This window comes from Anas platyrhynchos, chromosome 11 (assembly GCF_047663525.1).
Source record: "Anas platyrhynchos isolate ZD024472 breed Pekin duck chromosome 11, IASCAAS_PekinDuck_T2T, whole genome shotgun sequence".
Lineage (NCBI taxonomy): Eukaryota > Metazoa > Chordata > Aves > Anseriformes > Anatidae > Anas > Anas platyrhynchos.
The window spans coordinates 10175547-10188897 of NC_092597.1; the positions used below are offsets into that span (position 1 = coordinate 10175547).

Sequence of the window (13351 nt, forward strand, 5' to 3'; positions counted from 1 at the left end):
CACATGCTTAAATGACTTGCTGAACACTAGGACCTCATAAATGTCAGCAACATGACCCTCTTTGTTCCTATGATTTTAGATACAAAAAGGTATTTAAAATGTTTTTAAATTACTGAAGCTTCCTTCTGAAAAGAAGGAAAGCTTGAGTTAAGATGTTTGATTGATATTTTTATACACGCCCTCCATTTTTTCATTTTTGATTCAAACTCAAAAAACTCAAAGTGGTACCAAGACAACTGTACTTTATTTCACCTTGCTCTTTTTTCATGCCCAAATATTATTTTGTAATACAAGGAAATAAAGCTACTCCAGTGTTGGAAAACTGAGCTGCCTTGATTTTTTTGATAGGTCACATGATACCACTTCTGTTCCCCTGACAGCATCTATGGAATTATCAAGAGTTAGAAGAGGCAATGACAAAAACAACCCTCCATACGCCCCTCCTGTTGATCCTAGAATATAGTTTGTATCTGTGTGTGTATATGTATATACATGTATATGTATATATACATGTATATGTATATACGTACACACACACACACACACACACACACTCTGTAAGCAGAATGCTCACTGTGTATTTTTGTTGGTTTAGTTTCTAGACCATCAGGAACAGCACAGACGTTCAAAACAATCACCTTGCTGGAAACATATGTGGAATCATATACTGCTTTCAATATTATCTGTGATGAACCTTAAGCTAAGTTATGGTACTTGTTTTGCTAGTGCAGGGAAGCAAGAGATCAAAAGGACCACAAATAATTAAATAACATCACTGTTCTTGTCAGACGGACTGGCTGCTCCTACTCAGAGGAGTTAGCCATACCAGGAACCATTATATTATTCATAACCATTTAACCATCATACCAGCCAGCTTTTTAAGAATTCTGGTTCTTTCCCAAATCTGTTAAGGTGATACGCAATACTACAAATACAATATGTAAGCTTCTATACAGATGCTCCTTGATTTGATTGACTTGAACTCACATTGTGCTCACCTTCAGAAGTGCTTAAATGGTGACAAAAAGTCATTAAAGACAAATAAATAAGGACATGCATAGTTCAAGTACATTTATTTTTAAATCTAAGTGAATATTCAGAAGTTTGTCTGTGGTATTCAGTGTATTCATTCTGCACTTTCTGAAGTGCTATTCTTCACAAATACAGAAATTCAATAATTAGCTTTCCAGCTGTTCATTAAGCTTCTGGAATAGATAAATAATGAATAACAGCTAGCTATTCATCAGAATGCAATACCTGAAAACTTTTATCCCCTTATCTGACCCAAGGTTTCACTGCTATAGAATAGAAATAAAATTCTAGCTGAGAGCACAGTGTGTTTTACCTGTAAGGAAGCGTACCCAACTATATCACTTGGTTATTGAAACAGAATGTGGCTTACCTCAAATTTGTAAAATGACGTTTAGGAAAATAACTTTGAAGCATACCTCTGTTGGTGTCTAGCACATCCATACAGCCTGAAAGCCTTTCAGAATGCCAAGTAGGTGTCATCTGTTCGTGACACTCAAGAACAAGTTGTCTGCTTAACCTAATAAGTCTGTTGCCTGTGAATCCTCCTTGGTTAACATAGAAGAGAAGGCTCCTATATGCACCATCTCCAGTTCACAACTTCAGTCTAACCCTATTACACACTTGCTTTTTGTTACAGATAAATTTTGTTTTAATTTTATTCTGACCTGGGATAGTACTGTCTTTACTCCCATGAAATAGAACGGGTTATTCTACTGTGCATGTTGTATATTGTGCATACTGTTTCTACATTTAAGCAAGGCTGTGCTTAATCGTCTTACTGCCTCTGCCTTTGAACAATCTGTGATATTTCATTGTTTGGCCATTATTACTTCCCTTATCCAGCAGATTCCTAATGCAAGCAGTTCATAAACTGCTATGCCAGATTGGCAAAGCAAGCCAGGGAGTTTTCTGTTCTAGATGCTTGTGTCTAACTAGAGTTACAGGTATTGATGAGCATTCTCAGGGGGGAACCTTCTAATCACTGGAGAAAATCGTTAAAGAAAAGAAAATCGTTCTCTTCCAACGAGAAGAAAAATCATATTCAGTGCAGTTCAGAAAGTGATATGAAACCTATTAGTAGTAGTATTTTCCACAGACTGCAAAAATAAAGCTAACTAGTAATTTTTTTGCTGTTCCCCCAACAGGCGTTGTAGATTACTAAATGGGTCCATAATATTATAAGCAAATAGTGTGTTTGCATTTGATCACTTACCAGAGTGCTTGATAATTCTAATCATGAACTAAGCACCACACTTCTAGACTTCTAGAAGAGAGAAAAATGGAGTCTGCAAAATCTGCATTATCTCCCTTAATGTTTCAACTTCAGAAGGAGCAATTTTTGAATGGACTAATTTGTGCACACCTCTGTAGCTTCATTAGGAAGTATAGCATTACTGCTCCCCTACCACCTCAGGCTTGCTCCTGGGAGAGGGAATTCCACAATCTTGTACTGCAGGCAGAACTCTACTGCTTTTTAACTCAGAATGTGCATTCACAAGAAGCTAGGAATGACGCAATGCTCTAAAACCCTACATCACATTCCCCCCACATCCCTTTACAAGTAAACAGTTACCACATTCCCAGCACCAGCATACTCTTCTGGGGTCAGGAGCAGTCTTCAACCTGCAGACTCTAAGCAACCAACAGCTCCACTGCCTGGACCACATGTCCTCACACAAGTTCCAAGAGAACCAGGAGACAGCTTCTAACTCCTACAGCTTTGGTGATCAGGCAGTCCACTGACTGCAACCAAAATGAATTTGGCCACTGCAATTCATCTGGCCACTTGCAAATATTCCATGATCACGCTATGCAGATTGGTACTGTAAATGGCTCAGCTTGATCAGTCAAAATGCTCAGGAGTATCCACAAAGTATGAATATCCTGACCCTCAGTAACAAACAGTAAAATCTATACCCAGAAAACACAGTAGTAGGATGAAACATCATGCAAACCCAGCAGTAAGCACATTAGTATGTCCAAGGTTTTTTTCCACCCACTTCAGTTTTGGAGTTCTCAAACACAGGAATCAAAGAATCAATAGGGATTTACATTATGTCCTCAGTGTTCTCCGGACTGGGTATACTCAAGCTCATGTGAAACCGGAGAAAAGGAGCAAAAAAAAAATAAAGCTGGGTTAAGACGAGATTGGACTGTGCACTTAGTCACATGGTCTGAACTTTTGGGTAGACCTGTGCGGTGTCAAGAGTTGGACTTGATGATCCTTAAGGGTCCCTTCCAACTCAGGATATTCTATGATTCTATGATTCCTCTTAGAGAGAGGAAGTCTTAAAGGGACTTCTCAGTGTGCATTTCAAACATGCAAGCAGTTCAAATCCAGCTATCTGCACTTCTGAAGGAGTCAAAGAGGCAAGTGTAGGCTGACTAGCATGTAGCTAACAGGAGGACCTTATTGGAGGCTAGCTGTTGTCAGACCCACCGACTGGTGACTTAGGCATTAAGCTAACGAGGTACAATCAGTTCTTAAGTACGGCCCAGCCAGAGTTACTTCCATACTGTGTATTGATTTATCAAGCTGAAGATGTCAAGGAGCTGTAACTGGTAAATTTACAGCTTGCCCAGATGAAGTTGCATTGGGGACTTGTTCTGAGCGGCTGCATTGTGTCCAAGTTGCTATTCGTCAAGTTTACTGCATCCCAAGTGCTCAGAAGGATGAAATGCAATTGCTGACTTGGGGTGTTAAGCCGCCAGTGTGCTGCAACCGTTTCTTACACATTCAGGATGCTCCAGCTGCAGATTTTCACAGGTAATTTTGAATCACTCTGACTTAAACAGTTTCTAACAAGCTGTAGTATTATAAGCCTAAAGAATAATGGATGCTTCAATACTGAACATGAAAGCCTTCCACATTATTTGATTCTGTATTTACGCTTTAACTCATTACTGGGTTTAATTACACCATATAAGCTCAAAGATCATTTTCTAAAGTTATTTATCCATATAAAGGGATCCAGTTGCTTCACCCCTCTCCTCTGCTGTGTATTCTTTTATATGATGTGCTAAAATAAATATAGGAGAGAGTAGTAGCCATATATTAATCTGCTGAACACTCCCGGGAAGGAAAAATTATCTCCTGCGTAAGATTGCTATGCACCATTAAAGAAGCCAGAAGAGGCAGATGGAACAACATTCTGTACTGGAACCTTAGGGAGATCTCCAAGGGTAAAAATAGTGGGGTTTAGTGTTCAGAAAGGGATTCAATGAAAATACAGATAAATAAAAATGCAATTTCCTTGCACTTGGTAATCACAATAAGCTACTCATTCTTTTTTTTTCTACTTTTTTTTTTCTACTTTTTACTTTTATTGCTTTTCAAAGATAAAAGTAACTGTAAACACATCATGTGCATCCATCTCACCTATAGTTCTCAGTTGTGCTCAGAAAATGGAGGAAAGCATACTCCAGTCAACGTACTCATATTAATTTATTATGGGCTATGTTATGCATCTAAAAAGCATATCCTAATAGCGTTGTGAAATTTGGACAAAAATTGAGTGACCTTTGAAAATCTCAATCCTTTTCAATCAAGAACTACTTTTTCTTCAGTATCATTCAGGTTTATGCAAGTCTACAAAAAAAAAATGGTGTCCTGAAACACATTTCTTTAGGAAACACTCTTAGCATTTCATTTTCTGACAAATTCCAATTACATCTCATTCAGAGAAAAAGGTTTTCTACTGGTTTATCTGGATTTTTCTCAAAGGCATTGGTGCATCATATGAAATGGGAAGATTAGGATCAAGACTGCTTACAGAGATCATTTCAAGGCAGAATATCACACGCTGAGAACAACTACAATGGAGCAAAATCAGAATAATTTTCCAGATATTGCTGATTGTAGATCATCAAATTCAAGACTACTTTCAGTAGAGGCTCCTTTACCAACTTTGAAAATTAAGCTTTAAGTATTTTCAAAAATGCTCAGGAGACTTTGAACAGAATGCACATAAAACCTTCAGCACCTTGACACAATGCTTAACTCACAGTCAAATTACTCTTAAACAAACTCCAGTGTCTGGGGTTGCTGCACAGTGCAGGAGGATGAGGCAGGGATGAGACCCACGCACTAATAGAGCTGTCACAGGGCTCCAGACACCAGGTGAACCATTCTCTCTGCAGGGAAGCAGCTGCCTCCACTCTCTCAGCTTCCAATACTGAGTCTTTTCCATCATAAACCACAGAAGGTACAGAGAAGCTGTCTTTTATAAACAGTTACATAAAACTCTACTAACTCAGCTGTTAGAGTGCACACAAAAGTTCCAGGACATTTCTATTCCCTCCTCCACCTGAGGTCTGCATCTCCTACATGGAGGAACGTAAAGTAGATACGCTTAACTTTTTGAGGCTTTCCCTGCTGCCCAGAGGACAGGAAAGAAAGAGAATGGTATGAATCCATAACCTAGGAGTTAAATACTGCTCCGTAAGATGAATACATATGAGCTATTTCCCATTACAGAGGCAGTGAACAAATGACTATCAGGTAGTAAACTTGCTTAAAAGTGGCATGAACTAGTGACGTAACACGAGTTGCTACCTGCTGAAATATGTATCTGCACACCTGATCCACCAGAACATCCTGCAGCTTTTCAGCATTGGTTGCCCTAATGATCATGTACCACAACATTCAGATAGAACTTACAGATTAACATCTTAAGTGCCTCCCCCCCCCCCCCTTTCCTCTTGTTTTGTATTGTATCTTAGTCTTACACAGCTGTGTTGGAAAACACTCCCTACAAAATTTCCTTTGAGAAAGAGCAAAAAGTGCTACATGATTCACCAAAAAATTCAAATATTTACCATTGACAATGAAAACCATCGTGCTGAAATGTATAAAATGTAGCATTCATCTGACTCAAATACATCAATACTACTTTGTCACAAGGTGACTTGACTACTTTGTCAAGTTTTCAAAAGGTACATTTGGGAGAACTTTACACCAAAGTTTATACTGTAAGACAAGATTAAATTTATGATCTATGCTACCTGAAACCACTTCCAGTTGAGGAAATTACAATGAAAGAAGTATTTGAAATGCCAGAGAAAATATTATCATCATAGACACTAAAAATATCAAATGGTCTTTTAATAAAAACTTTTAAGTTTCACATCAAAATAAGGTGGGCTGTGTTATGACTGTATTTAGGAAAACAAACACCAATTTTACATCAAGGCCTGGAGGGAGAGAAGTTAAAAAGGAGTTCAGTGCACCTGTTTAGGCCATTGATGTTCCTCATCTTGTGGGTTCTGGCACAAACAGATGCTTGGTGAGAAGAGCTCAGCTGCTTCACCTTAGACAGAGTAAGTCCTGGAAGAACTTAAAATCAAAATTGGACAAAAAGTAGGAGATAAGGAGACCTTTTCCTCCCTTTGAACTGATACAAAATTAAAAGGCTCCTTAGAAATTAGGCACATCAATGCATGAAAGTCAAGCACAAATGTGCATTTTACTATGAATAAAGACAGCTTCCTATGCAAAGCTCAAGTTTTGAAAAGTACCACTGATGGAGATATTTCTGTCAGTGAGGAGAGACAACTGACACTTGTCAGCCAGACTCATATAAAATACACTGGCCTCGGAAGCATCTAAGAATTGTTTCAACAAAGCTTTATGTGGAAGAACTCAGACTATAATTGTCTTGCTCCAGCTCCCATCTTATTATCTTAAAACTTCTGCTGACTTTTAATAATTATGAAAAAGGTTCAGTCTGTTTCTGTGAGCTAGGCAACTGAACGTGGATCCTCTTCACATACAAACAGGAGGAATTAAAGCTGTCAGTCATGACATGGCTGCAATGTATTGTTTTGCTGCAACATACACACACATCAGACTTTAATCCCCTCCCCTTCATTCATACTCAGTTTCTCCTATTTTATTCTGTACTGGAGTTCTGCTCCATACCTAGATTCTTTCACCAAGGACTCAGCTTTACTTCTTAAGCTTCACCAAAGAAGTTTTCCCTTTAGTTATGGCCCTATTTGCATTACTGCATCATGTTATTCCTTCAAGAACAGCTGTTACTAAAGTACAGGACTTTGAATGCAGTACCACCAGATTGTAAAAACAGAAATGACCAAAGCTAAAATGCAACTTGGTCTGTAGTTGCTGTTAAAGATTTGTATAGGCTTGTTTAGCTCACAAGATCATCACTATCACCTATTCAATGGTAACCCAACAAATACTACTGAACATAGCTCCTGTCTCTACAAAATATTCATTCAAGCAGAGTTCACAGGAAAAATCTCACTTGAAAACATGGCAATTACTTTAGTCCAGTGTGCCATAAAACATATACTCTCCCTGCTTTTGTTCCTGTTAATTCTACACAAAGACTAACGTTATGGCAAGTCACTTGCACTGAAGAGCTGATCATTTTACATGCATCGTTCTGGTGGCTTTTTGATATGAAGCACATTTCATCTGAGCTTGTATCCCACAACTGGGGTAAGCAGATTGACTAGAACAGACAGATGGTTTGCCAAATAACATGCAGGACATACTGAAAGTTTCCCAGTACTTGAGTCCAAAAATGCCTGATTTTTGTAGCAGTGGGGAGTGAAAAAAAAACAAAGGATGAATGGCAGCATGCAGTCACTAGGCAAAATGTGTCATACTGCACTGCTGCAAGTGTACCTATGCTCCTCGGCACATTTAGATATTGAAGCAAGGGTAGGGGAGCTCAGCCATCATATCTGTACATTTGTTCATGGGCTCCCAGGTACTCACACAACTTTCAAGTTTGAAACCTCTACCTGTTACCAGAATTGTTAGTATGATTTTCATCAGCATTGCTACACAACATGATTTCTTCCACTAAAGGAAGATTTGGAAATCAAAACTACTAGAAGATTTGCAAATTAACACTAATTCATGTACAGCCAAAACCAAACGCTACTAATTTCACCAAAAAACTTACCTTCAAGTTGTGAGCTCTGAACTCATGGTCTACCACCAATATGTTCCCAATTTAAAAGACTTAGTTCATATGCTGGGAAAAAGAAAAAAAAAAAAAAAAACTCACTAAGTATTTAGCAAAAGACACCTTCAAACAATCTCTCACCTTTCATCTTCTGCACTTGGTCTAGACTTTACATCATCCTGTCTTTTTGGCTGAATCCTGCCTAAATGCAGAAGTACTACTTCTAGACTTACTACATCCGTGCACAATGCACCTTTTACAACTACAGCATAAGAAAAAAACAATTGTACGGGAGCTATCCTCAACTGTACATTACAAGCAGTCAGCCAACTATATGGAGGAAGAGACCAGGACTAAGCCTTCAGTGAAGAAAGCACTCTCAGCTACTGTTAATTACGGACACAGAGGCATTGCGTACTTACAGAACTGAGAAACTCTTTAAAGACCTGAAGAAAAAAAAAAAAAACACCAACATCTTCCTGCTCAATATGCAAACTTCAGGAATGCTTTTAACAAAAGACAGTACACAGTAACAGAGGTCATGAAAGTACTCCTTTAATTTAGTCATAACTGCAAGATAAATCCTTTTTTCCTTCAGAAAGGAAGGCAAATGGGATAAACATTTGTTCATTGCATAAATTAGATCCTTCATCCTATACTTTAGCAGGAAAACTTGGACAAAGATGCTCACTTGAAAAAGTAAAACTCAGATCTCACACTCAATTGAGTGCTTCTAGTTATAACATACTTAGTAAAAACTAAAGTTTTTCAGGCTTTCCAAAGCTTGAGCACAAACATCACAATGCCTTGCCTAAGAAATTCTTCAAAGAGCTTTAGAAAAAGACAAGGCTTTAAATTCTCACCCCAAGGCACTAGGGTTTTGTTTTTCTCCTTGTGCGAAAACATTTCCAAATCATTATTTTCACAGATTCTAAAGTTTACCAGTTCCTTCACATAAGGGTCAGCTGTAGATAAAGTCTTCATATAGTTCTGGTTCTTAAATAGTACCAATAGCAAGGACTTATTTTGTCCCACACTCTGTGCTTTTGTAGTCTCATCTACTATTCCCCGCTGCAAAATGTAATTTTGCAATTTTCATACATCAACAAAAACAAATCCCTAGAGGAACTTTTTACAGATTAGACATCTAAGAAATTCTTCTCTTAATCTTCACACTAATGTATAAAGACTTCCAAATTCAGGCCTACAGAAGGCAATGGCTGAAAATCTCCAACATCTTATTCTTCATCATACTGTTTTAAAATTTCCTTCTGATTCTGCTACACATTTAACTTTCTAAATATATCTTAAGTATTCAGAAGTGATCTTATATTTATATCAATATAAACTACGTTTTTTTTTTAAATACTTGCTTAAGCCATAATGATATGATCGTGCATGTGTACATGTATTTAATTCATACTATTTGTTGTTACTTCATCTACTCTGAGCAAACTGAGGCAGATGAACTAGTTTTCAGAAAAGCAATAAATTTTAGTGACGAATTGTTGTCGTGTTCTTTTCAGAGTCTTTAGTAGCTTGGTATTTGGTTTGCTAATACCATAGAGAAACACGAGAAACACTTACACACAGCAGCTTTTCCAGTATGAGTTCCAAAAGGACTCTGCAAATGACATTCTACCAAATGAAAATGAAACGAAATTTACCAAATGCAGCTTTAGCAAATTCTTATCTTTAGGTCAGATGTGAATGTTAAATTGTACTGAAATGCTTACTAAATGTTCATGTAGAAGTTAGGGTGGTTAACCCCATTAAAACCTCAAATTGAACAGCAACAACAACAAAAAAGCCAAACTACCATAGGAACAGTTTACAAAATTGAAGAATAAAAAGCCATCAGTTTAATCTCAAGCTCTCTCATGAAAATTTAACAGATTTGTTACACAACCACATTTTTAAATGAGAAACCCCTACCTGATGTAAAACATTTTTCATGCAATGAGTATTATGCTTCCTATGTAGTCTTCAAAGAAAAAAACATTAACTGAGTTACCTTTTGTAAGATATTTACTAATGGTTTCTACAACACTACCGGTGTTCTTTTTCAGTGTCTGCTAATAGTAGTTTTATAACCACACTCTTATAAACATATAACTTCATAAAAGCAGACAGGCACCTGAGGAGTGCTATAAGAATAAATGCCAGCAAAATTGCCACGAATTACAGGATTTTAAAATGTTTTTCTAAATAATCTTTCCACTTAAGAAAAAGGCTTTTCCTCAGCATTCCTTCATACTTCCTAACCTCGCTTCATGTGTATTTCAGTGCAGTTCTTTAAATTACTTCAGTCATTTTCAAGAAAATTTCATTCTGTATTTTCTTCCTTTCTGGTCTCTCCAGTTTAGCCTTATTTCTCATTAGTTGTTCCATCACTCTCCATTTCTCAGTGCTCTTCTTCCTTTTCCAGTTATCTTTAATGCATTTCATTCCCCTGAAATATTTGCTCCATCTCGGCCTTATTCCCTATCTCCTATTTCTAGTTTAACCTTGAAGTTGCAACAGTTGTCTTATTTCCATGACAGAATATATCACCCTTGTGGCATAATCTCATCTGCACCTTTCTCCCAGCCTTTTGGTCCCTGCAACCTTCTTTGTTCCTCTAAGCAGGTAACTTTGGATAGAAATACTGCATTCTGATTAAGTCACAGATGCTACTCTCCTGTTACCTTCTCTTCAAAAAAGTCAATGAGGAAAATATAATATGGCCTTTCCTCCTGATTCATTGAAATTTCACAGCCACCATTTAAAAGTTAGAAATCTTAACTTGAAAGAATACCTCTGCAACTCTATTTCAATTTTCTAGGTTATAAGAGAAAGCTAAGGAAAAGCAGACCCCAAGAATACTTTCTTCTTATATAAAATGCAATGCTTGAAATCATGTTGCAGTGCTTCCGATATCCACTGCTTGCACTACAGGCAATCCATAGCTGCCTTGTATCCTTTGAAGCAGACTCCTCCTTGTCTCTCCAAGGTTTTACCACGTAATTCACTTGGATACTGAAGTATCCATACTACTGCTACTTAGTGGAAACAGCACCTTAAAGAGCTGATATGAAATTCAAGTGTATGCTTAATTGCATTTTAATCTGTTTTCTGCTATCTACAGAAGCATGCAAGCTGCTTGACACGTCCACAGACTCAGCTCTCCCTTGCAAGACACCATTCATGCTCAGACAGCAAGCACTGGAGGTGCATGAAGTAGCAAGGCAAGATGTAGCTCAATGAGATTCTCTTGCCTAAATTTGATGATGGTTAAAGTAATCCCCTTCTTTCTTCAGGCTCTGAAGTGAGTCTTACATTCTATAGACAAGCTTTATCCATGAAAAAGGCAACTCTTGACAGATAACAGAACCACAGAATCATCTAGGTTGGAAGAGACCTCCAAGATCACCTAGTCCAACCTCTGACCTAACACTAACCATCCCCACTAAACCATATCCCTAAGCTCTACATCTAAACGTCTTTTAAAGACCTCCAGGGATGGTGACTCCACCACTTCCCTGGGCAGCCTGTCCCAGTGTCTCACAACCCTTTCAGTAAAGAAGTTCTTCCTAACATCCAACCTAAAACTCCCCTGGCACAACTTTAGCCCATTCCCCCTCGTCCTGTCACCAGGCACGTGGGAGAACAGGCCAACCCCCACCTCTCTACAGCCTCCTTTAATGTACTTATACAGAGCAATAAGGTCACCCCTGAGCCTCCTCTTCTCCAGGCTGAACAAGCCCAGCTCCTTCAGCCGCTCCTCGTAGGACTTGTTCTCCAGGCCCCTCACCAGCTTCGTCGCCCTTCTCTGGACCTGCTCAAGCACCTCGATGTCCTTCTTGTAGCGAGAGGCCCAAAACTGAACACAGTACTCGAGGTGCGGCCTCACCAGAGCCGAGTACAGGGGGACGATCACCTCCCTAGCCCTGCTGGCCACACTGCTTCTGATACAAGCCAGGATGCCGTTGGCCTTCTTGGCCACCTGAGCACACTGCTGGCTCATATTCAGCTGACTATCCACCATCACTCCCAGGTCCTTCTCCGCCAGGCAGCTCTCCAACCACTCATCTCCCAGCCTGTAGCTCTGCTTGGGGTTATTGCACCCCAGGTGCAGGACCCGGCACTTGGCCTTGTTGAACTTCATGCAGTTGACCTCAGCCCATCGGTGCAGCCTATCCAGATCCTCCTGCAGAGCCTTCCTACCCTCGAGCAGATCGACACACGCACCTAGCTTGGTGTCATCTGCAAACTTACTGAGGGTGCACTCAATGCCGTCATCCAGATCATCGATGAAGATATTAAAGAGGACCAGCCCCAGCACCGAGCCCTGGGGAACGCCACTAGTGACCGGCCTCCAGCTGCATTTGACTCCATTCACCACAGCTCTTGTCCCGGCTATCCAGCCAGTTTCTAACCCAACAAAGCATACACCAGTCCAAGCCACGAGCAGCCAGTTTCTCGAGGAGAATGCTGTGGAAAACAGTGTCAAAAGCCTTGCTGAAGTCAAGGTAGACCACATCCACAGCCTTTCCCTCACCCACCAAGTGCATCATTTTGTCATAGAAGGAGATCAGGTTAGTCAAGCAGGACCTGCCTTTCATAAACCCATCTAAGAGCAAAACACATTTTTCTCACAATTTTGACACCTCATAAGAGACCATGTCTACCTTGTTTTATTATTATTATTATTTTGTTGTTGATGTTGTTGTTGTTTGTTTTTTGTTTTGTTTTGTTTTTTTAATACTTGTCCCTTCATTCAATATTCCTTTTGTGAGTATGTTTGCCTGCAGAGTTCCAGCACTACTGCTCCTACTACCACAGACTCTTAAAAAGATGGAGAAGAGTTCCCAAAGACAAGCATGAGAATAAAAATTGCCAAACCAGGGAAAACAACTAGGCAGAGGAAGCTCTCAGACACGCAAGGCAAACAAGCTGGAAAAGGCAGAGCTTTAAAACGCTTTCCTTCTAATCTCATACGCTTGGGGACAGCTACAGAATGGTTCTAGTAGAAACATGATTTACAAGTTTATGATTAGTATCCATTGCAAGAATGGAAGATTGTACAACTAAGAATCCTTAGAATTACAACCTTAAAGTTACATAATGGAGCAAAGCAGTCATTTGATGCAGGGTTAGCCTTGAGAAAGCTCTGAACTTCTGCAGTAAATAGCGTAATTGGAATTACAAGAGAATCAGTCTTGGGTTTTAGTCAATATACACCTCCAGATGAATTGTTACCGAACAGATTGTAGTTAGCTCAAAGTTTTATTAACAGGCTCAGTAATAGAATACTGCAGAGTTCAGTCATCCTTAGTAATAGTTTTCTTTTATAACTTTTGTCTTTTCCTTTTATTGTTAATTTTAAAACATGTGGTTTT

The 13351-nt window shown here is 39.0% G+C and overlaps 1 protein-coding gene across 4 annotated transcripts in view; it reads right to left on the reverse strand.

Moving 5' to 3' along the window:
• The window catches only part of RORA (RAR related orphan receptor A), a 410146-nt gene that overhangs the window by 381194 nt on the left and 15601 nt on the right, over positions 1-13351 (reverse strand). The window contains exon 1 of one of the 4 annotated variants that reach the window (XM_072043271.1): positions 7968-8005. The exons of the other annotated variants lie outside the window; for them this stretch is intronic. The gene's annotated coding sequence lies outside the window, so the exon portion shown is untranslated. Of the gene's footprint in view, positions 1-7967; positions 8006-13351 lie in introns of those variants that run through there. 4 annotated transcript variants of the gene reach the window in all.